The sequence below is a fragment of the Pyrgilauda ruficollis genome, unplaced genomic scaffold, assembly GCF_017590135.1.
Source record: "Pyrgilauda ruficollis isolate IOZ18807 unplaced genomic scaffold, ASM1759013v1 scaffold74, whole genome shotgun sequence".
Taxonomy (NCBI): domain Eukaryota; kingdom Metazoa; phylum Chordata; class Aves; order Passeriformes; family Passeridae; genus Pyrgilauda; species Pyrgilauda ruficollis.
The window spans coordinates 4,389,963-4,417,935 of NW_024529266.1; the positions used below are offsets into that span (position 1 = coordinate 4,389,963).

General features: G+C 37.3%; 1 protein-coding gene across 3 annotated transcripts in view; it reads left to right on the plus strand.

The window, feature by feature from the left end:
• JAK2 (Janus kinase 2) overlaps positions 1 to 27,973 on the plus strand; it is an 87,067-nt gene that overhangs the window by 837 nt on the left and 58,257 nt on the right. Inside the window, exon 2 of one of the 3 annotated variants that reach the window (XM_041486234.1) lies at positions 232 to 277. The exons of 1 other annotated variant lie outside the window; for it this stretch is intronic. The gene's annotated coding sequence lies outside the window, so the exon portion shown is untranslated. Of the gene's footprint in view, positions 1 to 11; positions 278 to 27,973 lie in introns of those variants that run through there. One more of the 3 variants, XM_041486232.1, reaches the window with a different exon arrangement.

A 27,973-nucleotide genomic window follows, 5' to 3' on the forward strand; every position in this document is an offset into this window, starting at 1 on the left:
CGGGCGGGCGCTCGGGGGGCGGGCGGCTCTGCCCGGCGGGCGCTGTGCGCGGGGCACCGCGCTGGCTTCCTCCCCCTCCGTCAGCAGGGCTCCCGGGAGGCGGGCCGGGCCGACCTGGGCGGCGGGGAAGTGTGGCTGCCGCGCCTCTTCGGTGGAGGTGCTGTGTGTTGCGGGAGAACTTCCTCGCGAATACTTATTTGTGCCGTTAAAAAAAAAAAAATCTCTTCGCAGAAGGAGGGCAAACAGTCACGAAAAACCGCATTTGTGGTTTCTCTCTGTAAGTCTCTATTGAATTTGCTTCTGCGTGGGGAAGTGTTCCGTTAGGTGTGGGTTGTGAATTAATAGATTTGATTAATTTTCAGACGATAATTTTTCTTTTAAGAAAATAATTTCAAATAAAACTTCCTCAGGTGGTTTTTTTTTGGGTATTTTTTTTGACTGAAGTCTAATTAGAACCTGATTGTGGCATTGTCTTCAAATTTCTCACTTCTGCAGTCAGTGACAGGTGAGAAAATAACACCTTCCTTTGGTTATCCATAAATTGTTTTATGCTGAGAAATGTTGACTGTATTCCTTTTGGTTGTTGTACAGAAGGAAACTTAACTGGGAAGATTATAATGGTTATTAAGAGTTTTGAGTGTAATTTTGCACTTGAGTAAATTTGTAAAGCAAACTTGTAAATTTGCTTCGTGATTAGTGTTTCTGACATCTTTGCTCTGTAAAGCTTACCAATTTATTATCTACTTCATTTGTTCTATTGCTAGCTAAATGTAATGTGTATGTAACTAGGTGAGAGAAGTATTTCTTAAATTTCTGTTTTATGGAAAATCAGTATTGACAGAAGACTATAGAGAGATGTGCGTGCTTAAAGGTATTTTGGATCAGTTATATGGATTAACTTTCTTTTCCTTCCTTGCATCTCAGTCTTCTTCATAAATGATATGGTGCCAATACTGTAGTGATGTTCTTTGGGCATGCCCCTTTTTCTTCCCTTTTTAGGGTTTGTGTCAGTAATTTGAGGATTCAGTGGGAATACAGTAACTGCTACTGTGTTCTGCTTGATGAGAATGCATCCAGAGTGACTTACGTGGTATAAGTCTAGACTCTTGAATTAAACAATTTCAGTATTATTGTATAAAATAGCAGGGATTTTAAGCTGTGGTGGACTTTCCAGAGAAGCCTGAATTTGACCTATTCACAGATGTTCATTTTTTGTAAGCGCCAATGACAGCAACATGGGGAAGAAGTATTTTCTGCTGGAAGGGGAAGTTGTAATGAGCAAGAAGTACAGGGAATGCATGTGGTCCAGCATCCTTGTTGGTTGAATCAGACTTACTGGAACTGCAGAATGGAAAACAAAAGGAGATTACTACTGTTTTTTACTTGTAGCTGTTCAAAGTGATAATTAGGCTGATATAAAGTTGAAATCTCTGTAGAATAACCATTTCCAAACTATGTGGAGGTAGTGTTATGCATGACCACAGAATAGTACTAAAGTGAGTGTTACTGCCATGTTGTACTAGCAGTGGCATCATCTTTCTGAAGTTAGAAGAAAAGCAATTGCTGAATGACGTTGTTGCTTTGCCATTGGTCTCTTTTTATTTCAGCTTTGGGGCATTTTTACAGTATGACCTTATGTAAACAAAAGCTAAGTGATGATGTTTGCAGTTACAAGAAATAACCTGACATCTCATCTGAAAGAGCCTTAAAGAGGCTAATAAACAAAATTCAGAAATGTATTAAACAGAGACAGTAGTTAAATGGTGTTCATTATGAATAGAAGAGGATCAAAAGTTGCAAAACTTGCTGTTAAAAAGCAGTTAACAGAATTGGCCATGCAATAATAAAACAAGTGTTTGTTCTAAAAAATGGTATTCTAAAAAAAAAAAAAAAAACCTAACCAAAAAAACCTCAAAACCCAACTGGAAGAAGGCAACCAAAACCTGGTGCCTTTTTTTTAGAAAAGTAACTGGAACTTTAAGTAGGAGGTTGAACTAGATGACCTCGTGCGGTGCCTTTCAACCCGAATTATCCTATCCTAGTGCTCCTCTTCTTTTACAGGATAGCTAGCATGTTTCTTGTAACACACCTGCTACTTTTTACCTAGACTTGCATGCAAATGTTATCATTGTCATTAGTCAAGTACACAGTTATATTTTTCATTTTACTTCATTTGAGCTACTGTTTCAAAGCCTCTGACCCTGGCTGTGCACTGATTTTGGTGGGTTCTTTATGTATTCATGTGTCCCATGGGGTTCTCAGCACGAGGCCAGTAATGACTAATATGAGTAATACTAGCATGATCTGAGTCAACATTTGAGCTCATGCTTACGTTTGTATTTCTTTAACTTGTTTCAGTTACAATTTCTTTATCAAAAGGTGAATGAGAAGCTTTCTTGAATTTCTGAATAAGAGATTTAAAAATTATTTTGTAAGATAGATCTGTCTTCATGCAGACGTGAAAAACTGTACAAAAATGTGAATATACAAAGAAGCTTCTTTGTAGTAGTTCTGCTGAAGGAACAGTAATCCAGTTTTATTTGCTGCATACAAATAGATGCTTTCTGCTGCATACTGTGTTCATCTAGAGAGTAGATTGTATGTCTCGTTTAAATTGGTTGTGAGCATCAGTACAGTGACAGCTGCAAGGTGCAAGTGTAAAGTAGGTTGTCACTGTCAGTTGCAACCTGTAAGATGCTCAAAGAAAAAGGGTGATGCCTCACTCAAATGTCAAGCTCTGTGGGTTATGCAGTACTGGATGCAGAGAGGTCTGGTTCACGTGGACAATGATAACCCCCATGTGTTATGTGGAATGACTTGCCTAGAAGGCAATTGTCTGTCTAATTTTGGTTATCTAGTTACTGTTTCACGCAGTCAAAGCTGAATCTTTAAATCTGATTTGTAGAAAAAAACCTGTCCAATCTGGTGCAGGCACCTATTGATTTAAAATCAATAGAAACATTGTCCCTTTCTGAGGTGAGTTGTCTCTGCATCTGTCTTTGACAATGACTTCCACAATAGCATTACATGATTCCTTTTGTTGTTAGTAGATTGCTTTTTAATCATAGTTGCACATTTCCTTATATTAGGAATGAAGGCGTTAACTCTTGCTGCTTAGATTTTCTGTCTTCTTGATTTTTGTCTGGTTTTGTGTGGTGTTTTTTCTGCAGGAGTTGGGGAAGGAGGGTATATTTGTGTATTTTCTTTTTTCATAGAGTCGTATTTGTTCATAGCTCATACAAATCTATGAACTAATTGTTTTTCTGTGTTTTTTGCAGTGTCACAAAAGACAATATTCCAGGTGAATTGAGAATGTTTTCAATACCTTTCCTCTTTTCATCAGAACACTTTTTCTTGTCTAGTGTGTGTCTGTATTAAAATAGAGATTCTGCTGAGGTGCACATCCTGTGAGTGGTTGTTTTGTTTATCTGCTTACATTTGGCTTAAAATTCGATGTCACGTGGGAATAACTGCAAGTTATTCTTTCAGGGGTTTATTATTTTATGTTTGTTGACATCAGATATTATCTGTCTTCTGTTTTTTTTTTTTTCTTGGCTAGCTCTCAGTTTTGATCCTGCTCAAGTCTCATGTAAGCCGGTTATCACCAAAGTTGTTTTTAGGCTAAGATTTGAAAGTGCTTATATGCTTATATGCATAAATATATACGGTGTGATATTTCTTGCTCTGCATGCAGCCCCACGTGGGGTCTTTTCTGATGTTTACCCCAGTTCTTAATCTATGTGTTGTTCGTGGTGTAAGGTTTTTTATCGACAGTTCAGTGGAGCTGATTTAGCTGGTATTACCTTTATCATTCTGCTTGTGTGCCTGAGCAGCTGCAGTAGATTTCAAGACTTAAGAAAGTCTTTTACAGATGTTTTAAGTAAAAGGATTTATTATACATGTTCAAAGTATTGTGATTAAAGTTATTAGCATGTACAATTAAAACTTTAAAAGTGCTTCTTTATGTGACTTCATTGGTCTCAAGGATTTAGTTTTTTGTACTATTTAGTGAGAGTAGCTATCAAATCAGTTTAAATCCGTTTTTTAAACCTCATTTTGCACAGGCTATATCATCCTGTTCACCAGAAACAATGCCAGACTTTTGAGGGTTTTTTTGGTGGGTGGATAGTATCTTAAAGGAATAGTGTTAGTGTACAGGTTTAGTATGCTTTAAATTAGTGTTTTCCATCTCTGATATCTGTTAGTCTTGTTTGACTGCAAGGATTTCATAGTTATGACAAAAATGTTCATCACTATTCAGTATGTCATAATACTGGCTACGGCTTGGGTTTCTAGTACTGTCAGATATTTCTAAAGTAGGAAACCTTTGCCATCTAAAATATCCAGTGTTGATACATAAACATGCAGTTCATTTGGTGCCTGAACTTATCAAACAGTTTTTAGAGGCCTCAGTTATTCAAGTGCATTGAGACTGGGAAGCCTTTTAATTTCAGCGTGAAATTATGGGATTACTTGCATGGATTCAGATATGGAGGTATGGTTGCAGGTGGTGTTTCAGTTACGTATTAGGAAAAATTTGACTGGGAAACTAATGCAAGACCATTTGAGGACAAAGACAATTGGAAAACAAACATTAATTGCTAATGAAAGAGGGGTTTATAAACCAAAGAGAGAGAATTATAACCATGAAGTCACAAAGATCTAAGAATAAGGTGAAGTTGTAGTTTCATGATGTGTATTAACTGTTCTCTTAACCTGTCTTTGTTCTCAAGACTTTTCTTAGCCTCTCACAAACACTGGAATTTGCTGCTTCCTTGGTTGTGTAAACATGTCAGCTTTTGGTAGGGCTGTGCTGTAAACTGTATCACAAGTGACCCAAGTTAAAATTAATTTTTTTGTCTCATTTGGAACAAGTGGCATGAGGGATAACTTCTTAAGCTGGCTTGCAGTGTCAGAGAAAATGTTGTGTAATCTCATCCTGGATAACCCAAAGATGGACTGAGCTACAAAAGAAATGTTGGGTTCCCAGTGGAATTGGAGGGCACTGGATTGCACAAGACCCAGATCCTCAGCTGTGGGCAGTAAAGCTTGTGTCAATCCAACAGCTGGCTCCCAAAAGACAGACTTTGGAACTACTCTGACAACTGTGTAAATAGGTGCACGGTTATCTTTTAATTGCCGCATACCTTTGTAACTATGCTCTCTGTCAGGGAGCTTGTGAAAATGTACTTCTGGCTGCTTTTCTCCTAACCAGGTTTCTTCACTTAAAGGTGATTTCAAGGTAGTTGGCTAACATTAGGGCATTCTATTCCTGTGTATCTTCTCTTACCTAAAATTGGAGACTAGCCCACTAAAACCGTTATTTTGGACATTGCAAGGAGGATGGACATGTACTGAATTTCAGCAAGTATTTCATAAGTATGCTTGCAGAAGCGGGGCATAAGCATGTTAGACTGAAGTTTGTGATAGCAAGGGTGCAAGACTTTGTAAAACATACAGGCACTGTGCAAAGTGGATGTGAAAATGAACCAGAGTCTTCACTTTTCATTGTTATGCATTGGCAGACCTAAAAGCAGTGTGATGAAATAGGTGTACATCAAAGTGGAGAATAAATAAACCAGGGGATTTATTTGGCTGAGGTTTAATTAGATTACCCTAGTATCACCCAGGAACAAATGAATTTGAAGCTGTGTTGGCAATATAGTTGCATGTGTGATTGTAACACACTTAGGTGTACCTGAACTTGTTCATATTTCAGCAGTTGGAAGCTACAGCAGCTTAAACCATACAGGACACTGAAAGTTTCACATGGCCTTTGCTACCCAAGCTGGTGCACATGTATTAGCAGTCTTTAGAAGGATATCTTTAGACTGCAGCACCCTTAAGCCGTGCCATAGTTTTCCTGGGCTTTGGTATTTTTTCCAGGTTTCTTTCCAAAGAGCTCTGCCACTTGCTGAGATTGCTATCTTATTGTCCTGATTTCAGCCAAGACAGAGTTAATTTTTCTGCAGTAGCTGTCAGGGGGTGGAACCTGGACCCATGTGGCAGTGTCTAGGTTTTTGTTCTATACCATGCACTTCATCCTGTTGGAAGTAGGGTGATGTCACTTCTGGAAAGAAAGGTGTGGCATCAGATCAAGAAGAAGTGTGGTGGGAAGAGGGAACCTGCGGCCTTTGGGGAGAGTTTTGCATGTAAATCACCCTCTTTTTTGCACTTTTATTAATTTATTAATGCTGTTGCTATTACTGTCCATTTTCTTATCTCATGGCTGTTTCCAGTAAATTGCTCTTATGACAACTTGTAATCTCCGCCTTTTGTTTTTTTTCACTGGAGTGGGGACATGGAGGGAGCAGCCTGGGATTTTTTTTAGTGGGAGTACCAAATTGGGAATACCTAAATCATGACATTTATCAATAATGCTGCCAGTGAACCCACAGAGCTGAATTTTAAATTCACTTTGGAATGCAAAAATGTTTTTGTTTTTTGAAAAAGATTATAGTATTTGTCAATTTTTATGGTGATTTGGTGAGTTTTGACCCCTAAGTTTTTTGAACTCTTTAACCTGATGTAAAAATTTTTGGGTAGGTTGATAATACATGATGTCTCTTCTTGTAGTTTGTTATGCTGTGATGTGGTTGTACAGTTGTTATGACTATGCAGGGTGGTGAAACAATATTTTTTAGTCAGACTTTTTAGAAGGATATTTGAAGTTTGTCATGACTTGATATTATATTTGTCAATGCCATAATACGCTAGAAGGCATTGACGTCTGGTTTCTTATCCTTGCAGTAGTCTTGTGGACTGCTCAACCAAATTCTATGAAAGACCTTTGAACAGCTTTATATTTAGATTTTTTGAAACCATTCCTGCAAATACTGAAAAAGCATTAGTTTTGAACAGCATGTAGGGCACTTGGTGCTTTGTGCTAGTGTGTCAAACTACTTTGCTCCCTCTCTGACATCTGCAGTATGTCTTGGATAAAAATCTCAGCATTATTTTGAGCTGATGCAACGTAGCTTAAGTGTTTCTAAGTGAGAATGCCTAAAGGGAAGTCACCTTGAGTGCCCTTTATTATGCAGTTAATGGGTTAAATATCTGTGAAGCTAGGAAAAGTGATAGTCCCTTTTCAAGCTCAGAGGACATGCAGAATGAAAACAAGAGCATATCATCCCTGATTTTCAATGGACAAGCAGCTAATAGATATGGAAAGGATTTATTTAAATTATTGTTTGTTTTCAAGAAAACCGTTTGGAGGTTATAGTACAATTCTGCTAAAGCCTAAATTTAGTCAAATGTTGTAACTTTTAGTTAAAGATAGATATTGTATGTATAGAACCACAGAATAATTTAGTGAAGTGGGACCTCAGTTGGTTTCTGTTTCAAAGTTCTGCATAAAGCAGGGTAAGTAAGGAGGTCATAACAGGTATGAAAGCTGTATCCAGGATGGTCATAAAAATCTCCAAGGATGGGAGATAACACATCGACCACTGGGCCATCATCTGGATGTCAAACCTTCTCTTTATATCCTCTCTGAACATTTTGTGTTTCAACTTGCTCCTGTTGTCTCTTGTCCTGTGGATGGAGGACAAGAGCTTGGCTCAGTCTTCTGAATAACTTCCATGTTGGTACTGGGGACTGCTGTTAGGCTCCCCAGTCTCATCCAAGTGGAATAGACCCTGCTTCCTAGTCTGTCCTCATAGGGTCTGTGCTACAGCCTCCAACGGCGTTGGTGGCCTCTGCTGTGAACTTGTTCCTGTTTGCCAGTGGTTTTTCTCTACGTTAGGGCACTAGAATACGACCTAGATTCAGAATTTTAAGTTCAGCAAAGATCTGAATATTGGCAGATTTCTAAATAAAGGCCAGGACAGTAGGTGGCCAGAGACTTTCCAACAACCAAACTGGGAATATATTCTTCCCCCAGTTTGTATAAAAATAACCATAGGATGATGAATGATGAGTGGTTTAAATCCTTGAAGGATACTGTTACCAGAAACAAGCTGTTCAGCTCATGTAATTAACTTTCATTCTTTATTGAACTGCATAGTTTGAAAAATATAGTATGTTTTGATAAATTTATTTGCTTATATAACTTTTCTTTAAAAGTATTGTATTTAATAATGTCAACTGTAGTTTTTTTGACAGTTTCCTATGTTTTTGTTACATTTCAATTTTAGAAATGCAGTGTGCCAACAGAAAGTTAAAAATTATTGTAGTTGAAGACTGTAGCCAATGTGCTTTTTGGCATAATTTAATTAATTAAAATTCAAAGTCTAGATTGAACTCATTAAATTTCATCTCTTCTTACATAAAAATGCACCATAATGTGTCTTGTTTAATTAAAAACATTAGTGCAGAGAACTATTTGGTTCCTTGAGTGATTAAACATGTGGAACAACAGTTTAAAAAGTAAATGTGCTACATGAATGGTTTATATTAAATGTTCTCTTTAATTTCAGTTGTAACTTGATGTTTTTAATTTGAAGAAATAAATTTGTCTGGCCATTAGATTGCTGAGTACTTAATTATACATGACATGAATAGAACACATGTGTTTATATTTGGGAGTTTGCGGGGTTTTGATGTTTTTGTTTTGTTTGGGGATTTTTGGTTTTGCTTTGTGTTTTTTGTTGTTTGTTTTTTGGTTTTTGTTTTGTTTTTGTTTGCGTTTGTTTTCTTTTAATTTTCTCTTTGAGTCTTTAAGATTCATGCACTGTTAAACTAGCTAGAACTTTTGGAGTGTTACAGTCTTTTGTTTTTGTCAAGTCATTAAACTTCAACCTGTTGAGACCAATGCGTTCTGTTTTGCTGGAACAAATGTCTTCTAGAACTGGTTACAAGGGTGTGCCAGTGCAGTTTGGTTCTTTCATCAAACTGGATTCCTGAGTGCAAGTTTACAAGTCAAGTTTTAATATTTGCCTTTCTTAACAGTTTTCCTATGATCTCATAGCATACAAATAATGTTAATTCTGGAATGCAGGTTTCTTCCCTTAAGAAACATAAATATATTGTGGATCAGTGTGCCAATTTTTTTTGCATCATTTAATGACCTCTAAATTTGTTTAATAAGAGCTTGTACTAGTGGTATTTTTTGTGCCTAAAATTCTTCCATTTCTTACTAAGGTTTGTTCTTGTACCTGAGGAGCTAAGTATATATATATATATATATATATATATATATACGTAATATTAGAGTACTTGCCTTGTTTCCACTTCTTTTTGGTTTCTGTTGCTTTTTAAAGTTCATGTTCCTGACTCCTTTCTTATTATAATGACTTAAATTATTAGGCTGCTTTCTTGATTATGAAATACTAAGGGGAAGGAAGAAATTTTAAGAAATCTGGTTTTTAAGCAAAATAACATCTTAATTACTGCCCCTGTTAGGCAGCGGTATATGCTTAGAGGCAGTAAACATGCAGGAATTATCACTATGGAATTGTGGGTTGAAACAATATTTTGCTTACTTCTAGTTAAGAAGAAAATCTAATTTCTCATCTAACCGTTAGTTCTTTATAATACATCACAGTGATTCTAGAATACTTACCTGTTTTCTTATCTAGACATAATTTCCAGTTACTCACTGAGCCCTTAGAGGAAGAAACTGAGCAAACAAAACTGCTGCATATCCTTTTGCTGTCAGGGAATTAAGGTGGTAAATCATTGTCACTGATGACATTTACAGCAGAAAAAAGATAAACTAAGGGAAAAAAGTATTAAAGTCTTCATGGCAAAAACATACAAGATGCAGCAACGAGGTTAAATGGACGTGTAGACTCATTTGGTAAGCTTACACAGCAAGTGGTAGGAAAAAAATGTTTGTTTGAATTGTTAATTTGAACTTTCTGATATGAATGATACTGCACCACACACAAGATAATTATTTTGAACTTGCAAATAAAAGAAGACGCTCTTAGTCAAAGACATTGGGATATAATATAATATATATATCTAGTATAAATTATATATAAGATCATAAGCATAATATAACCTTACTGTTTCTAAATGGTTATATTTCTAGTGTTGAAAGAAAAGGAATTTTCCTCTTTTATCACAACAGCAAAAATACTTCTGCATTCCTTTCTCAGAGTAGTGGAGCATGAGGTGAATTTACAGGCAGAAGCGGGAACTCAATAGGATTCTGGAAATAATATGGGCTTAAAGTAAGGAGAGAGCAAGAATGTAAACGGGTTTGTCTCATCATCCTTCCGTACGCCTCTCTGTTCATTACGTTCTTACTATCTCTTTTCTTTTTCAGAACTTTTCTTTCATGTTCAGCCACATCTCTCCTGTTGAGGCTTTGTTGCTTTCTTACATTTCTTCCTCTGGTCCCATTAATAAAACAGCCATTAGCTGTTCTGCTCTGAATCAAGTAGGTTTTAAGTTTGCTTTCTGATCTTGACAGTAGTCAGTCTGACCTACTTGGAATCAAACTTCATTGCCCACATCTAGCCAAGTATTTTGTCTTTCAGTTTACATTGCTGAAACAACCTTTGTCTTTGTGGATCTCTTGTCCTCAAATTTACTATAGCTGACTCCCCAGTCAAGTTTTGAGTGCCTCTGGAGAGAAAATGGGAAGAAAATAAGATAACCAAAAAGCACTTTACAGCACATTAAATATGATTAGATTTGCAAGCTGGGCTAAGCTATATTAAGATTATCTTTTTGGGGTTGGAAAACTGATTTTCACTTAGAGGAATACTGTTGCTGGTTTTGAAGAAGAAATTAGTTTTGATGGGTTAGTAGAAAAAGCAATTTTCTTGTGAAAAACAGATTGTGAAAAGACTCAGTTCTATTAGTCTCAGTGGATAAGGGTGTGGTATGTTGATTAGAATTTTTTTTTTTAATGTGCGAGGAAGGAGAAGTATCGGTATTTTGTCCGGAAGGAAAACAGAAACTGGCGGGGTGCTTGGTAGTAGATGAGAACTGATGTTTAGTCTGAAAACAAGGATGGGAATGGTAGGAAGTCAAAATGTATTAGAAATGAGGGAAAGAAAATACAGATGACAGGTAATTAAGAAGGTGCAAGAAACCCTGAAATTAGTTCAGTTGGTTAGAGCATGAGTATTGCTGAGCTTGTGGGTTCAATCCCCACACAGGCCATTCACTTAAGACTTGGGCTCAGTGACCCCTGTGGGTCCTTTCCAGCTTGGAGCATTTAGTGATTCTTAAAGTTAGAAGTGTCCTTGCTTCTTTGTCTGTGAAGTGTCACAAAAGTGAACTGAATGTTTTGTGAGGGTGTGGGTAGATGAGTGGTTCTGTATGGAAATAGAGATGGATGCAAATCCTTGTATGTCTTGTTAACTTTAACTGTTACTGTACACGTTTAATTATTCCAGCAGTGGTAACTTTTGGAAAGTACTGTGTAATGTCAAATTTCAGTGAGGCTGCTGTGTTGACAGTGGAGAGGTCGTTTGTGATAAGACTTTGGAAATGTTGTTTTATAACCTCAGTATAGACAACTGATCTAGGAAAAGATTGATCATCTGGTAGTGTTTGAAGCAGGCATTCATGCTATCTGCAAATGTTTTGCTCAGTTTTGATTCCCCATGGTTGAGGGTCAGACACTCTGGCTGTGTGTGAGCATTAAAGATTTCATAGTTTAAACTAAAGTTTTCTCTGAACTAGTGATCATTTCTCCAGAAAATGTTATGTATCTTACATGTGTGTGGAAACATTCCTGACTACTTTTTCACCAATACCTTTAGTTTCTTGGCAGGAAAATAACCAGAAATATGTATTTCATTCTAAAATTCTTAGTATCTAGAACTCTAACATCATCCTTTCATCTTTTAAGCCATATGATGGAATAATGTACTAGCTTAATAAGCCTTTTATTTATGACAACTCCATCTACTGACACAGATCATGTACAGGATTGGTTTTGCAATTACAGTTCGTGATCTCTCATTTCCTGCTTGTTCCTACATACTTTTATTTTAAAGTTTTGTTTTATCTGTGTAATGGATGAGGCCCTTTTGAAGTCATAATTAAAATACTGGATCACAGTACTTATTCACTGGGTGAATTGCTACATAATATAACTGTTACTGGAACAATGACATACTCATAAGTACAGTGCTGTAAATACAGTGTTTACTGTAAAATGTTATACAATTCTGTTGTTTATATGAGAGGGAGTCTTTAATAGGGTATCACTGCATATGTACATAACATTAGTCATTCTGTAATTTAAATTATGATGTGCTTCTATTTCATACAATATTGGCGTCACTTCTAGGTAATTATTAGAATTTCATATGCTTTCCAAATGTGATAGAACATTTTAAATGTGTATGGCTAATGCTACTGTTTCTGCTAGTTTCAAAACATTTGAAAAGTACTCTTGGTGTGTAGCAAGTAGATCATCAAAATGCTACTGTTGGACTAGTTCACACAAAGTCTGGCTTTAGCAAATCTCATTATATGATTACAGCCATACTTAAAGTGTTAAATTGTGTGTACAAGTAATGAAAGAAATGGCAGGTCAGCTGTGGATTACACAGACTATTGTGAGAGTGTCAGTTTGGTAATTTGTGTGTCTTTTCATTTTTGTCCTTCTAACCTGAAAATCCTTGTTGACTTAAGAACATCATGTTTACTGTCAAGACTACTATGATAACTAAACCATTTATTTGGAACAGATGCATGATATCTAGACTCAATACCAGCAACACATCATCTGACATATGCAATGGTGTGTTTCTTTCACATAAAAAAAACCAGAAGACCAAAAAACACCCTTATGTAATTTTTAGCTCACTAATAGTGCTGGAACTTATGCAATTGGTAATCTAAACTTCATCACAGGCAGAAATGAAGTAATTTGCAGCACAGAAGTAACAAAAAATTGGCAGTCTTTGTGGCAATACTGCCTCTAATGATTACATGAAAATGACTTTTCTAGAACCTTTTTCTAGATACATTTCCTTGTATATTCTAGGGTTTATATAAATTTTTAACTTGTTTCCCCATTAGAAGACACTCTTTGAGTGTTGCCTGTTCGCAGATAATCGATAATTTCTACTTGCAATGGATTATTTAAAATTACCGACTTGAGAGCCGTTACACAAGAAGACATGGGAGATTATCAACTCTGAAAGCAACTTGTATGCTCTTGAGTGATAAAGAAATGAAATACTGGGGAGAGCTGGCTCTTTTCTACCAAAAGGAAAAAAACCCAAACCTCTCAAAGGGGCAGAACCAGTTCCTTTGAGGAGTTCAGCTGCTAGGAAAGGAAGGAGGAAATAGGAAATGGAGAATGCCCTGATTAAACAAAGGAAAAGGAACTTAAAGTGGAGAACTTCTACAGAATACAGAATATAGAACAGGGATATAAAGTGGAAAGAAGAAAAGCGTGTTTCTTTTTCTCCTCTTTTTCCTTCTGTCTTTTTCAGGGCAGGGAGAGGATTATGATGTATAAAAGAGAAGGGAGGAACAAAACCAGAAAAAAAATAGAAGGGAATTTGGCTGCCAGCATAATTTATAGTTTTGCTGGGCTAAACGCTCAGCTTGAGAAGTATTTAGAGGTTTTGCAGGACTAGTACAAGCAATATATTTGCATTTGTGTGGTAAGGGGAAAAATATTTAACCGCTTGCCCAAGTCAAGCTACTGCATTGAAAAAGCTTATGAAGTGAAAGGCCTTTAGGGCAGCTCAGAAGCTGAACAAAGGCAGTACAGAAAGGACTGATTAGAGATCAACTATAGCTCTAGTAAGGCAGTTGGACTGTGTATGGGACTGCTTTGAATTTGTAAAAGGAATAAGATGTAATGATACTTAATCTGGTTTGGTCACAGTGAAAAACACCCTTGTTTCAATAAACATGTCCATTCACCAGGATGTGAGCTGTGGTTCGTGAAGCCTTTGGCTGCCTAGCTGGTACCTCCTGTATTACTGAATTGGCAAAAGTTTCCTACCCAATCTATCAGTTAGTCACAAACACACAGAAGCAGAGTGAAAAGGAAGACAACCATACAAGTGTTTCTGTGTTTGTTTGGTTATAGAGTAGAACTGCTAATATGGTGAGGTAGACAGCATTAATAGGAAGGGGTTTGGCAAGGCTGAGATGAGAAGGTATGTGGAAGCTTGCTGTCACTCCTACCAACACCTCCTACAAACAGGAGGATTGAGGCCCTTGAGCAGAAAACACTGAGGTGAGAGGGGGGTTAAATGTTTGGAGTACTGGCACTTTCTTCCATGTTAAAGGCCAAGCAGGCACATTCTTGAAGGGCTCTACGAGATGGAGTTTTCAGTGCTGCAGTGATCCTCTTTTGACTGAGTTAAAGGACAACTGAATTAACTGGAGTTGAGTACTGTAGGTGAAGAATGCCAGAATGCCATAGGTTTTTATTTGTCACTGTTTTATTTCTAGTACTTCTGCTCCAGTGAGAAGGGGTGGGAATTGAACTGACAACATCATTATGCCTAGTTACTCAGTATTGTTACAGTACTTGAAGTAATCTGAAGAAATTCTGTTCCAGAGGTACAACATATAGATGGCTTTCATCAAAGAAAGGAGTCTATTATTTGATTGCATTCACTATAAAATAAGGTCCCTAAAATACTAAGAATGAAAGAATAGTCATAACTGGAAATGTGCTTGCAGACATTGAAGTGGGTTTTACGGAAATGTTTTGAAGTGCTTTTAAAGAGGATCTGCATCTGGATCACTTTTTTTTTTTTTTTTTCTTAGTTTCTCTGTATTTAAAGATAACCAGACACCTATATGCAAAACATTCAGTGTTATCACTAGAAACCTGGTTTCTGATCTTTTGGGATTCAAGTTGAAATTTACATTAGATTAATATGCATAAAGCAAGTCAGCAATGAAGCGTGTTAGACTCCATAATCTTACTGAGCCGCACCTTCTTTGATTTTTTTTTTTTTTTTTTTTTTTTTTTTTGGGCCCCCCCTTTTTTTTTTTTTTTTTTTTTTTTTTTTTTTTTTTTTTTTTTTTTTTTTTTTTTTTTTTGTATGAGGATTCAAATACTGTTTCTCTTCTTGGGTTCTCATTCAAAGCCTTGTGAAATCAGCAAAATTTATTTGAATTCATTTGAATTAAACTATTTGTATTTTGAGGTATGTGGGCCTGATACAAATTTGAGTAATATGTGACTCGGGTAGTTGCTTAATAAATCAAAGCAGGTTTTATGTGTATTGTCTTTTTATTTAGATTGATTTCTGAGTTATTGTTGAGGTAAGTAGGCTACTAAAAGGTCACTGTTCTAGATAAAATATCAGATGGAGCCTTTTGGAGGCCACCACCATTTAGCACCCACTGGATTTATTACTTTGACAATATTTCTGTTTAGTAGGTCCTGTTTATTGTTAAAACCTTGAAGTTCTTGGTCTAAGTTTAACAAGCTTCTGTGTTCCAAAACTCTTGCAAAGTAACCTAAATATTGAGAAGAGCTATGGGAAAACTCCAGTATCCATTTCCACTTCAAACTTCTAAAGATATCAGAGGACTAGGGGCTGGAGGACAGGCAGTGGACAGCATGAAAGAGGTTATACTCCTCGCTTGTATTCATTGGCAGACTGGGTTGCAGAGACCTACTTTATTGTAGTTGCAAGGGAAGAAAAACCTTTAATCTCCAAACATTCTGCAATTAGTAACATCTCTTCCATGCTAAAATGGGTTGTCTGAATTTTTTTTTTGTATAATTGACATTACTTGCTGATTGATGTAATCATCCCACAATGTATCTTAGTTTAAAAGAAAAGCAAAAACAAGTCCTTTTTCTATCTTTATGTAGAACCCAGAGAAAAGCTATTTATTTCCAGGAATCAGTCTGCATCTGTGTGTAGGTTTTTTTCCCCATTTACAGATTGAATTCGTTGGTCATTGATGTTACTTGGAGTAAAATATTACTTTCTTTCATGTAGTATATGTAGAGTATTATGAAACATCATTCAGATTTGAGGAAAGGGTTTCTCTCATTTTAAAGTTTGGTCTGCACTGCTTGGAAAAAAAAAATTGTGTTAGATCAAATAAACTTTAAATTGAAACAGCTACTCTGTGTTTTTTTTTTGTTTTACAGCAAAGTTCCTGTATAAAAATAGTATTTTGGGTTACTGTTCCTTCTTTCGTATGCAGATCTTGCAATTGTTTTGTTGACTTTTGCAAGTTAGAAGTCTTCCAGCAAGTTTAGTGATTGTATCAAATATGTACAACTTTAACAGACAGCAAATGTTTATGAATGATAGCTTTATTCTTTGATGTAGTCCTGAATTTTTGCAGTTAAGTATTTTTATGTTTGTAATTTGTTGTCTAGATAGTCTTTAAACTGGAATAATCCTAAATAAATGCAGAAACTATAAAACCGTACTTCTGTTTTGGATTTCACCCAGGTTGTACATAAGGTCTCTCCCCATGATGATTAAGTCCTTTGTATATTTGAAGTATATAAGTAAAATTGAATGTGCCTAATGTTTATTGTATGTGTAAAGAACACATAATCTGCTCCATATACATAGCTTGTGCTTATAAGATGAGTTTTCTTCTCAATTACAGTGAAAATTTGTATTCAATTCAGATCTCACTATACCAGGAGTTACTGTGATTACTACTCAGGGCATGCTCAATTATTTCCCAAGTGTAGCCTGTATTTTTCTTGAGTATCTGACTTAACACTGATATAATTAAAATGTGTATCTTTTAAAAGAAAGTTCTATTTGAAAGGCTTCTATCTAATTTTGTCTGATTGTGATTCCAGTTCAAAGCTTCTTAATACTAGATCATTCCAACATTGGCATGCTGGAAAAAGATCAGTGAAGTACTGCCAAAGATAAATACAGCTGGAGTACATGATGTACTATGGGCTGAGGGAATTGTGTATTTTCATTTGGAGAAGTCTAAAGAGACATCAGTTTGTCTTCAGCTACCTGATGGGAGGCTATAAAAAATATGGAGTTGTACTTTTTCTTGAAGGCACGGGGTGTTTGGATGAGAGAAAACAAACACAAGGAGCATGGGAAATTTTTGTTAGGTATTAAGGAAATATTTTTAAGCAGGAGGACAGTCAAACACTGGAACAAGATGTTCAGAGAGGTTGTGAAATATCCACCTCTGAAAATGGTATAAATTTTGCTATATAGGCTTTGCGCCTGGTATAATTTGACCCTACTCTGAGCAGGGATAACAGACAAAAAAGGCCATCATAAGTCCCTTCCAACTATATTAATCTATTATTTTATTTTTTCACTTTTGCATTAAATAATTGTGACTTTCAGTTTTGTTGCTGTATAAAAACAGTATTGTTTCACACCAGAGAAAATATTTGCTTAAATTGCACCTGTGTATGAGTAATCATAACACTAGGGTAGGTAGTATTGCTTGGTTTTGATTCCCTTTTGATTATCACTTTGAGATTCTATTTAGTGTGTTTAACAACCTTTCTAAAGTGTGGGGTTTTTCTTATTTATGAAGGTGGAATGCAATGGGATATTAAGTCTAAATCCCTGCAAATGTCTGCTGAACCTGTATGCATATTTATGGTTAAATTAAATGCCTCACTAAGTAGAAAGTATGCTTGTGGGTTTTTTCCTCTATGAAACATTTTATTTTCAGAATTTCCTTGAGTACCATTCTAAGAAAATGGAAGTTTCCAGCTACAAACCAGCTTTTTCTTAACTCTGCTGGTTTTTCTGCAGATTTAGAGAAATTTCAATTTTCTGTGGTGCATTTTCAAGTAGGATAGGTTTTCAAGTCACTGTATGGCAGTTAGAGTGGAGCTTGTTCCCATACATGTCTCTGCAACTGTGCCAGCAATCCTGTGTTTTTGGAGTGAAAAAAATGCAGAAAACTTCAGCAAATGCTGAAAACTTCTGAGTAGTACTAACTGAAACTGGTTTACTGAATGTTGGGTCCCAGTACAAAGACAAGTGCTAAGCAAGAAGGGAGCAATTAGGAATACCAGGTGAAAGGGAGAATAAGACTTTAGCTTTCCAGAATTTCACAGATTTAAGCTAACGTGAAACCACTGTACTCAAAACCTAGACTGCACCAATTATATAATAAATACATAATTATACATAATTATACATAATAATACATAATCTTAGGTTTTGGTGATGTTAGAATAGCACAGTGTGGCTGGTTTATAGGCATTCATAGTTACTTGAGCTGCTTGTTAAGCTCTGAACAGAGTTCTCTTACAGGTAAATTTTCAAGTAAATACCCTTGGTTCACTGAACTTTTATTTCTTTGGCATGTTTATAGAATAAGTATCTTTCACAGTTTCTCTGGTTTTTAATGGTGTTTAAATGGTTAAATATATCTGTTTATGTACTGAAAAACAGCGTGTAGAGGAGTTAATCAGAAAGCTGAGAACTGAAGTGAGGTTTCTTTAGACTTTATAAATTACATGTTGATCCCGCATGTATTCAAGAGATTTAATTTGAATTTGCACTAATGTTAACACTTGCCTCCCCTGCCTCCACAGTTTTGCCAGCAGGTCAAATAGCAGTGTAAATTGTGTTGATTTCAGTAGTCCAAATTGTGTTGATATTTTCTGAAGTGCCACTTTCATATAAGAACTTAGCCAGAATTTTTCGTAACTTCATTCTTCTCTTGTATTGCCAGGAGGCCTACCAGTTTTGTATGAGAACTGATCTATTGTGTTTGTGTGGGTTCAGTACTCTTGTGGTGTGTCAATTTGTGCATGTACCAATCTGCATACCTTGTATCTTACATTGTTAATTAAATGCTGCTCCTTCTGCTGTTCCAGAAGGTCTGTGTTGACTGGTGCCCCATTTGAGAGGCAGGCTTTCCAGTTTATGCAGCTTTCTCTGCTGGTCAGTCTGTGTAATCAGTTATGCCTCAATAAAAGCACTGCCAGGATTTTTACTTTAGTGTATGCCTGTCTTTTCCTACTTAAGGGTCAGGAGACTTCATTGGAGAAGGTGAGATGCCTTCCTTCTCAAGTCCTTTAAAGATCTCTAGATAATTAACTTAGGTAGTTCTGCCTCATCCCATGATGTATTCCTGTGTGAGTCATTGTCCTTGCCAAATGGATTTGCAGTCCTGCCTAATTTTGCTGCTGTAATCAGTGTCTTTCCTGGGAGCAAAATGGCCTGCATTCTTTCTTTTCCTTTCTTGCTCTGTTTACTCAGTTATTTTAGTATGGAATTGTTATTTTATAATGACTTGTCTGTCCCAGGTCATGCAACAACTGCTCATGTATGTGTTTTTTCTTGTCTGAAAATGCCTGTCAGATGCACTGCTTTGAGTTTGCTTTATTTCTTTGGAAGTTGACTTCATGAGTGGCTGATTATGATTATCTGTCTTTTAAGTTAGTAGGGTACTTTGATTCCCTTACTTTTTTGGGTCACAGAAGAAGAGTGTTAGTCAGTAGGATGGAAGAAAGAAGTAAATTGTAGAAAGTGGCAAGAAAAGATGTAGAAAGTGGCAAGAAAAGATGGAGAAAGGAAACAGAAGAAATTACATGGAAATGAAGATTGAGTGTTCCTAAGGTTAATCATTTGAGGAGAAAAAAGACACTTTAACTTCATTCTAGGACCTTATCTTCTAGACCATATCTTCTGGTCTGATGATTTTCGTGTCTGAAGGGACAAGGACTTGTATAATTTTTCATAGAGTCATAGAGAATTGCTAAGACTGGGAAAGATCTCTGAGATTGAGTCCAACCATTAACCTAGTACACTGTGTTTGCCACGAAATTGTATCCCTATATGCCACATCCATATGCCTTTTGAACACTTTCAGGGATGGTGATTTCACCACCTCCACGGGCAGCCTGTTCCAATGGCTAACTACCCTTTCAGTGAAGAAATTTTTCCCAATATCCAATCTAAATCTCCCCATGTACAACTTAAGGCCATTTCTTCTTGTTCTGTTACTTATTACCTGGAAGAGGATACTAAACCCCAGGTCACTATGACCTTCTTTCAGGTAGTTGTATAGAGGAAGGTGGTTGTTTTCAGGTGTTACTTGTAAAGATCACAAAGCTGGTTTTTAAAATTCGTCTTGGCTTCAGATGTTTGTGGATCTTGGATCACTATGAAACTACCATGGGAAAGTACTGTTGTGGGCTTGTTCTGCTCCTAGGCTCTTTTCTGGGCACTTACTCTTGGCCGCCACTAGAACTAGGTGTGCCTTTGATCTCATCCTGTGTGCCTGTTCTGAAAAAAGTGAACCAACAAATGGCCTGGAAAACATGTACTAAGAGAGATTTAACTCTCAAAATCAAGTTGCCTGTTGCAGTTTAGGTAGAGAAAAAATAGAAGTAACAGAATTGTTTCATGAGCATTTGAAAATAAGTCTGAAAGTTAGTCATGCAGTGCACTAAACAGTGACAGTAGCTGAGAAAAGACATAGACTTAAAGAGTGTTTAAGGTTATAAGGTCCACAGTGGGTCATCTGGTCTAACCTCTCTACTCAAGCAGGGCCATCGTGGAGCACGTAGGATTGTATCCAGACAGTTCTTCGATATCTCCAGTAAGGAAGACTCCACAGCCTTTCTGGACAATCTGTTTTAGTGCACAGTTACCTGCTCAGTAAAGAAATTCATCCTTGTATCCAGGTAGAACTTCTGCTGCTGTTTGTTAGTTATCTCATTGCTGTTTCCAGTAACTTGTTCTTATCTCAACCTGTGGTTTTCACCTTTTGTGGTTCCAGTTCTCAACTCCATCCTGCCAGAGTGGGAAGGGAAGATCAAGCAAGTGGTGTTGGTTTGGGAGAGTACCAGTGGAGGCACTGAACTGAGGAGTATCATTCCTTAACTACAATAGATGTTTGGAAAAGGAAAAGATGACTAAGTACATCTAGTAAGCTTTGCGTGCATTAAGTCAAAGCCACTGTCAAGTGACTGTAAATGTATTTTCATAAATAAGTAAAAGAGCCTTAATTGCTGTTGCTAAATTCTCTAGAGATATTTCAAAGCTGGGGTTGGATTTATAGGTGTCACAATTTGTTAGATAGCAGTTTGAGGAAAAGAAGGAAGGAATGCTTCATATAGCTGAAAGAAACAGAAGGGGTAGACTAAGAAAGAAATGTTTCATAACTAGTGAGTGTGAAGAATTAAGCTTGTTTTTTCACTGTTCTGTGGTTACAGTGGGATGTAGGTGTTCCAGAAATACTTGCTGGTACACCTTCATTGTAGAAGTAACAGTAGCAGTTCAGAACACTAGGATCAGGAGTCATGAAAGACCAGGGAACGGTGAAGAAAGCACGTAGTTAGGAATTCTGGTTTTGACTCAAGAAAGTTCCCTATTCTGAGTGTTCAGCAAAGAAGGAGGAAAGGCATGCAGTTAGGCAAAGTCTGTAGTGCAAAATGCATGCAACAAGATACCTTTTTGATGTTGTGTCTGATCAAAAAATATGGCCCATGTTTATTAGCTTTGTTGCCAAGTTGATATGTTCACATACTTGAAAATTATGTGACCGTAAAGCACTAATTAATTTTTCTCATACTGTCTATGCTAGTAAAGAATATCAGTCTGTAGAAGTTTTGTTGAAAGCTGTTGTATTGTGGTATGTCTTCAGTGGGCACTGGGCTTCAAGCAACCACTGCAAGCAAAATCCAAGGAAGTATCAAGTAGTAGTAAGAAGGAACTTGGTAGGCTTCACTCTGTCACTTTCTTTTCCTGTTCAGTAGACAGTTGAATCTGGGCAGTAGTCGATAAGAAATTTATGTCACATACTGGTACTAAAGGGAAATTAAATTTTTCAAACTCATCATGCTGGTAGTCTAGGGAAATTTAATAATTGAAAAATAATTTGTGACAAACTGTTTCTTGCTGTGATACTGATCACAAAGCAAATACTTCACCAATTGTAGAACTGCATACTATTAACAAGGAAAACTTCTGCAATATAGGCAAGTACTTGGAGTAGAAAAGCAGTTATCTTTAATTTGAATTATTTTGAAAAATTGAAAGAGAACTACCTTAAAGGCAGACCTGTCTCTAATTTCCCATAAATCCATCATATATGTTATGATAATTGTATATAAAAGAGCTGAGGGAAGGAGATGTACTGCAAGTGTTTAATTTTGAGGGCTGAATAGATAAAACATTCACTAACATCCTACATGCACATTGTGGAGGGGTTTGTTGTGTGTTCAATGTAATACTGCCCTTTTCAAACTTAAATGAGCAGGATGACTGAGAAATCACGCTGTAGAAAGACCAGTATTAACTTAGCATTGACAGGTGGGAATCAGCTAATTGTGTTGCTCTTGCTTGTAGTGCTTCTGAACATCTAGGTTTGTTTATCTGCAGTCTGTGCTTTGACCTCTTCAACTTCTGTATGGCTGCACAGCCTTCAGGCTTATATTGCAAGAGCAAGGTATGTTGGGGTGAAAGCTGTGACAAGACACAAGAAAATGAAAAACTGCTCAGAAGCTGTTGGGAGCTGACTGTCCTTCAAGACCACCAATGCTTCATTAGGGCATTGAAACTTGTAGTAGTAGTGATTTTTTTTTTTTTTTTTTTTTTTTTGACTAGAGAAGAAATTGACTGGCATGGATGTATTTTATAAACCAATGTTATGAAAGCTGGCACAACTTGCTGAAGCCTCTTCACCACCCTGTTAGGCTGGGTGTTTTAAAAGTTCGTAGTAGAAAAACTATGTACTTTGCTTCCAGGAGGAAGCAAAGCTGGTTTATCTGAGCAAGATGTTTGCACAGACTGCCCAAGAAAAATTTGAACAAGTATGAAATCCATCCATAGTTTGTGGACTATGCAGAGCTATTCCTTCATTTTGATTTTATATGTACTTGTGAGAAAGCCAGATGTTTATAGTTATTTATTTTGTTCATTGCATGTTCCAGGTGGTAAGGAAGTAACATAGCAACTTTGTTCTCTTGCCATTCTTTTGGAGAGTGGCAGATTAGAGGGTACTCAGATGAAACCACAGGATTAGAGTTGCTTTGTTCTTCTGGAGGATTGTGTTGTTACAAGTATTTACTGTTCTGGTTTCTGTCAGTAAAGCTAGTTGGCTCTGCAACAGGTGACATTTGCCAGTAGTTGAGACTAAACAGTAGTTGGGACTGACTTACCCTGTCATTAGAAGCATGCAAAACATGCTATAGAGACATAGAATCATAAAGGTTGGAAAATACCTCCAAGATAAGTCCAGCATTTGACTGAACACCACCATGCCCACTAAAACCATAGCACAAAGTGCTGTGTCTGCTCCTTTGAACTCCTCAAGGGATGGTGAATTCACCATTCCCTGAGCAGCCTATTCCAAAGCCTAACCACTCTTTCAGTGAAGAATTTTTTTCATTATATCCAATCTGAATCTCTCTTTGCACAACCTGAGTCATTTCCCCTTCACCTGTCACTTGTTACTTGGGAGAAGGGACACTGCCTTGCAACAACCTCCTTTCTCATAGCAGCTATAGAGTCTGATAAGGTCACCCCTGAGCCTCCTTTTCCCCAGGCTGAACAATCTCAGCTCCCTCAGCTGCTCCCCACAAGAATTTATGCTCCAGACCCTTCACCTTTGCTCTTCTGTGGACATGCTGCAGCACCTCAGTGTCCTTGTCATAAGAGGGCCAATACTGACCACAGAATTCAAGGCGTGGCTTCACCAGTGCCAGGTAGAAGGGACAGTCAGTGCCCTGGTCCAGCTGGTACATGGCCTCTTGTGCCATGGCGGCTGAAGTTCATGAAGAAAAAGCAGTCACTTCCACTGGTGTTTTTTCGCACCCCACAACAGAAAGATTAAAGTTGTGATTTGAACATCTGTTTTAACTTGGTCTTGGCCATGGGCTCTATTTAATGGGCTCCTTAAACCTCCTTTTAATTTTCTTCCCCAAATTAACTTCCTGTAGTCTTTGGGGTCCCCCCCCGAAGGTATTTACTCCTGCTTCCTTTAATTTTATGTCAGTTTAAAATAGGATTTTTGTAGGTTTCATTTGTTCTGCCTTCATTTAAAAAAACCAGCCTGAAGATGTCAGGAGGGTGGCACTTTCAGTGCTTGAAGGCTGCAGTTGTAGTGCTCAAAGGCTCAGTGCACTATTTTCATCTTCCACCTGAACTGAGACTCATGCTTTTACTTAATCCTCTGGTCATGGAGTGTCCCCCTCCTCTGGTATCTGTCACTGCCTCCCAGCAAATAATCCATGAAAATGTACTTTCTTCTCAGGAGTAGCTGGAACTTCTTCCCAAGTTTTCATTTGTGTTCAATTATATTTCCAAAGTTTAAAACATAATGCTCTGGAAGAACTTAATTTTCGCAGGATGCCTCTACTTCCTTCCTCCTTTTGGATTTTTCTAGGAATCAAATGGCATCCAGACATTTGGTCATGTTCAGTAGTTACTGTTTTCCTATGCCTACCAAGATGAAGCAGGCTCCAGCCTTCTAGTTTTTTTCATCTGCTTATGCACAAGCATTGATTTCACCTTGTGTGTGTTACGGTTATGCCTGCCTTTGAATCATGAACTTTTAATTAGTTTGGAACAAGTTAAATTAATTTTTAATTAGTTTTAAAGGAGGTGGAGTAAGTGCTAAATCACTGAGGTTATTTCAGCTAAAATTTGAACCTGGTTTTGTACCCAATTGTGGGTGAGAGAGGAGAGGAGAATTTCTCTTTATTAGAAAGGCTTAGTTGGGAGAGGGAGTGGCCATGGGAAAAGAGGAAAAGCAGCTGCTTTTGAGAGCAGCTCAGTTTGGGCTCAGACTTGGCATACTAATCTGTACTTTTGACCTGGAAATGCATTCTGAACTTGCAGACTATTCAAGCAACATCCAGGTTTTAGAGTAAGGGGTACTCGGATTTTTCTGGAAAATCTGATGTTCTGCTGTCATACAGTTTCTAATACATGTCATATTGTCCTTTCTCTCTCAATTCACTCTCAGTTTTTCCCTCAAGGATTTGCCTCTTTTACCTGTTGCCCACTCTTTTTCTTCTTTCTGGTGGAGATCGTGTACAACACATAAAATGACATCAAATCTTCACTGTGACTCAGCTGCTGTGCTTACACTGCTTAAGAGGACCTAGTTTGAGAGGGAGATAATTTGGTTTTAGGAAATTTCCGTGTCAGATGAGATAGGATTCTTCATCAGAGAAGGCATCCTTCCATTACCCTGTCTTGCTGTCTACAAAAGCCTGTGTCTGGCAAAAAGAAGCTCAAGAACCACTTCTTACATTAATTTGATTTTAGATTCTAGGTTTCTAAAATCCTTTGTCAAGTACAAGAGTTATTTAATTGCCGTAACCCCTGCTGCACCTCTTTGTATTGGGTCTGGCTGAGATGGAGTTAATTTTCCCACAGGTGCCCTCACAGTGCTGTGCTTTGCACTGGTACCTGCAAAGGAGCTGGTGACACACCAGTGTTTTGGATGCTGCTGAGCAGCTCTGCACAGCACCAGCGCTGTCTCTCCATCATTCCACCTCCCACCGGCAGCCTGGGGGTGGGCAAAATCTTGGCAAAAATCTTGGCAGAGGACAACCAGGACAGCTGACCCAAAGTGACCAAAGGGATATTCCGTACCATATGATGTCAGCTCAGATAGAAAAGCTAAGTAAAGGATGAGGAAGGGAGAGCACGGGTTATTTGTAGTGTTTACCTTCCAGAGCAGCTGTGACATGTGCTGCAGCCCTGCTTCATGGGAAGTGGCTGAACATTGCTTGCTGATGGGAAGTGGAGAATAGGGGTTTTTGTCTTTGCTTGTGTGTGCATGAACTTTTGCTTTTGCTTTACTAAACTGCCTTATCTCAACCTATGAGTTGTTTTCTGTCTTTTTTCTCACCTGTCCAGCTGACAAGGGGTGTGGTAGAGTGGCTTAGTGGGCACCTGGCCTGCAGCCAAGGTCAACCCACCAGACCCTTCCTGCGATTCTGCCTGCCTGTCTGACGGGCAGAATCTATCCCAGCCTACACACAGTCCTGAGATGTGGTGGCATATGCTGCTTGTGCCTCTAGTTAGGCCAAATGTTAAATGGTGATCTTTGTCTGTGAGCAGTTTTCAGGGAGGTGGAAAGGGGAAGCATCTGGTGAATGAAAACTTATCATTCCTGAGCGCAGGTGGAAGAATAACACGAGCGTGTTTTTGCGAGTTTATTTTATTTACTGCTTGAAATAATGTAGAGGGCATTACATCCTACATGGTAATGACATTTAGAGTGGAGCAGAACCACAGTCACTAAGAATTTTGTTTCTTTTGTAGGCATGAGGGATATCTTGGTCACCTGTGAGGTACTGAACAATATACCTACAGCTTTTGATAGAGTTGTTCACAGTAGTGTCACATTTGTTACCTAGTTATGTGTATTTTTTGAACTCTAAAGAGTAATTGAGAATGGAATTAATAAACACTGTGCAGAATCACTGTGTTGTGTTACTTTGAGAGGTGTTACATATGTTGATATATTACATCTATGTCTTTCTCTCAGTGGTTTTTTCCTTGGTTTCTTCCATACTCATGCCCTTTGTGTTGAACTCTCTGTGTTCAGAAGAGTTTTTCTCTTTCCTCTCCCTGAGATTTTCTCTATATACTAAAACTGAAAAATGAAACATGAGAAACAGTGTGGGAAAAATTATGATAAGAGTTGAAATTTAAAATGGATTTTTTTTTCAGTGCCTTATATGAAAAGAATGATGAGATAAAGCTTTCTTTGCCATTTTTTCTCTTAAATATTTCATGAATCAAAGAATTTTGTTTATGTTTGGTTTGCTGGTGGTTCACAGTGTGAGCCTAGGGAAATGATTTAGACCTTTGTATTAGATTCAGAAAGTAAGAGAAGTGACAGTGTTTTACGTAAAGGATCCTAGTATTAAACTGCAGTGGCAACTGAAAATATTAGGATTATTATGTGTTGTTACAGACTTGTTCAAATACATAGAGATTGTCTAGAATAGGGGAAGGGTTCTGGTGACACTGACGATACGTTTGTCACTGACAGAAGCATGTTCTCTTTTGTAGCAAAGCCACATTGTGGAGGTTTGTTTTTAACCAAATTTGATACTAAAGAGTGCTATCAGGGATCTAAAAAATTAAGGCCTCAGTCTGACTTCTTCTGTCATTTGGCTGGGGTTTTTTTATATTTTCTTTTTGTCTGTGTGCCAGTCAAAGGGATGTAGTGCCTGTGACTGTATTTACTTTAATGACATGAAACTTAATTCACTTATTTGGTGGATTGGCAGACAAATATTGTTATGTGTAGTTTGATTACTAGTAGGTGCAATAAATATCCACCTGCATCTAGGCCCAAAGTCCTTACTAAGTCCCAATTAAGGAAAAAAAAATTAAAAGACTGGTTACTGGTAGATGTAGCAAACTCTGAACAGCCATAGAGGGGAGAGGGATGTCCATTTACAGGTGCTGGAATGCCTGGTCAGAAGTGGTCTACTCAGACATTATTAATTCCTGCCTAGGATTTTTAATTGGCTTTTGTTTGCTAATTTTTAATTGGCTTTTAATTTTTAATGGGCTTTTGTGTGCTAATTGGAATTTATATTTAGCAAAATATATATTTATATTTGCTAAATATATTTATATTTGCTAAATATATTTATATTTAGCAAATATAAATATATATTTTATATTTACACTAGCAAATCACTAGTGTTTATAGTGATTTGTACTTTGCTTAGGAATATCTTTGGGAGCTTAAAGCATGCATAAAGAAAGGAGAGACCATGGTTGATTTTAAACACTGAGTTCATTTAAGTGGGCTTCAGCAATTGTCTTGTAAATGTACGTACAAAACTTTACCTCTTAGAGCAACTAGTTCAGATGTAGACAATTCTTACTCTGTATTTGAGTGAGAATTTATTATAATTCGCAAATTATGAAGAAACTTGGCTGTAATAAACTGTGTTGCATTTGTATTCTACACATAGCTCCAACTTGTCTAATTATTTACATTCAAAGAAATAAAAAGTGTCAAAAAATCTGCAGTATCTTTTACAGGAAATCTGGGGGGCCTAGCTGGATTTTTTATTGCTTCATGTTCACAGCTTGCTTTTGTCAACTTTGCATTAGTCATTCTGCTTCACCTTGGGAAGTGGTTCTTGGGGTCCACACTTCTGTGCAACAGCTGG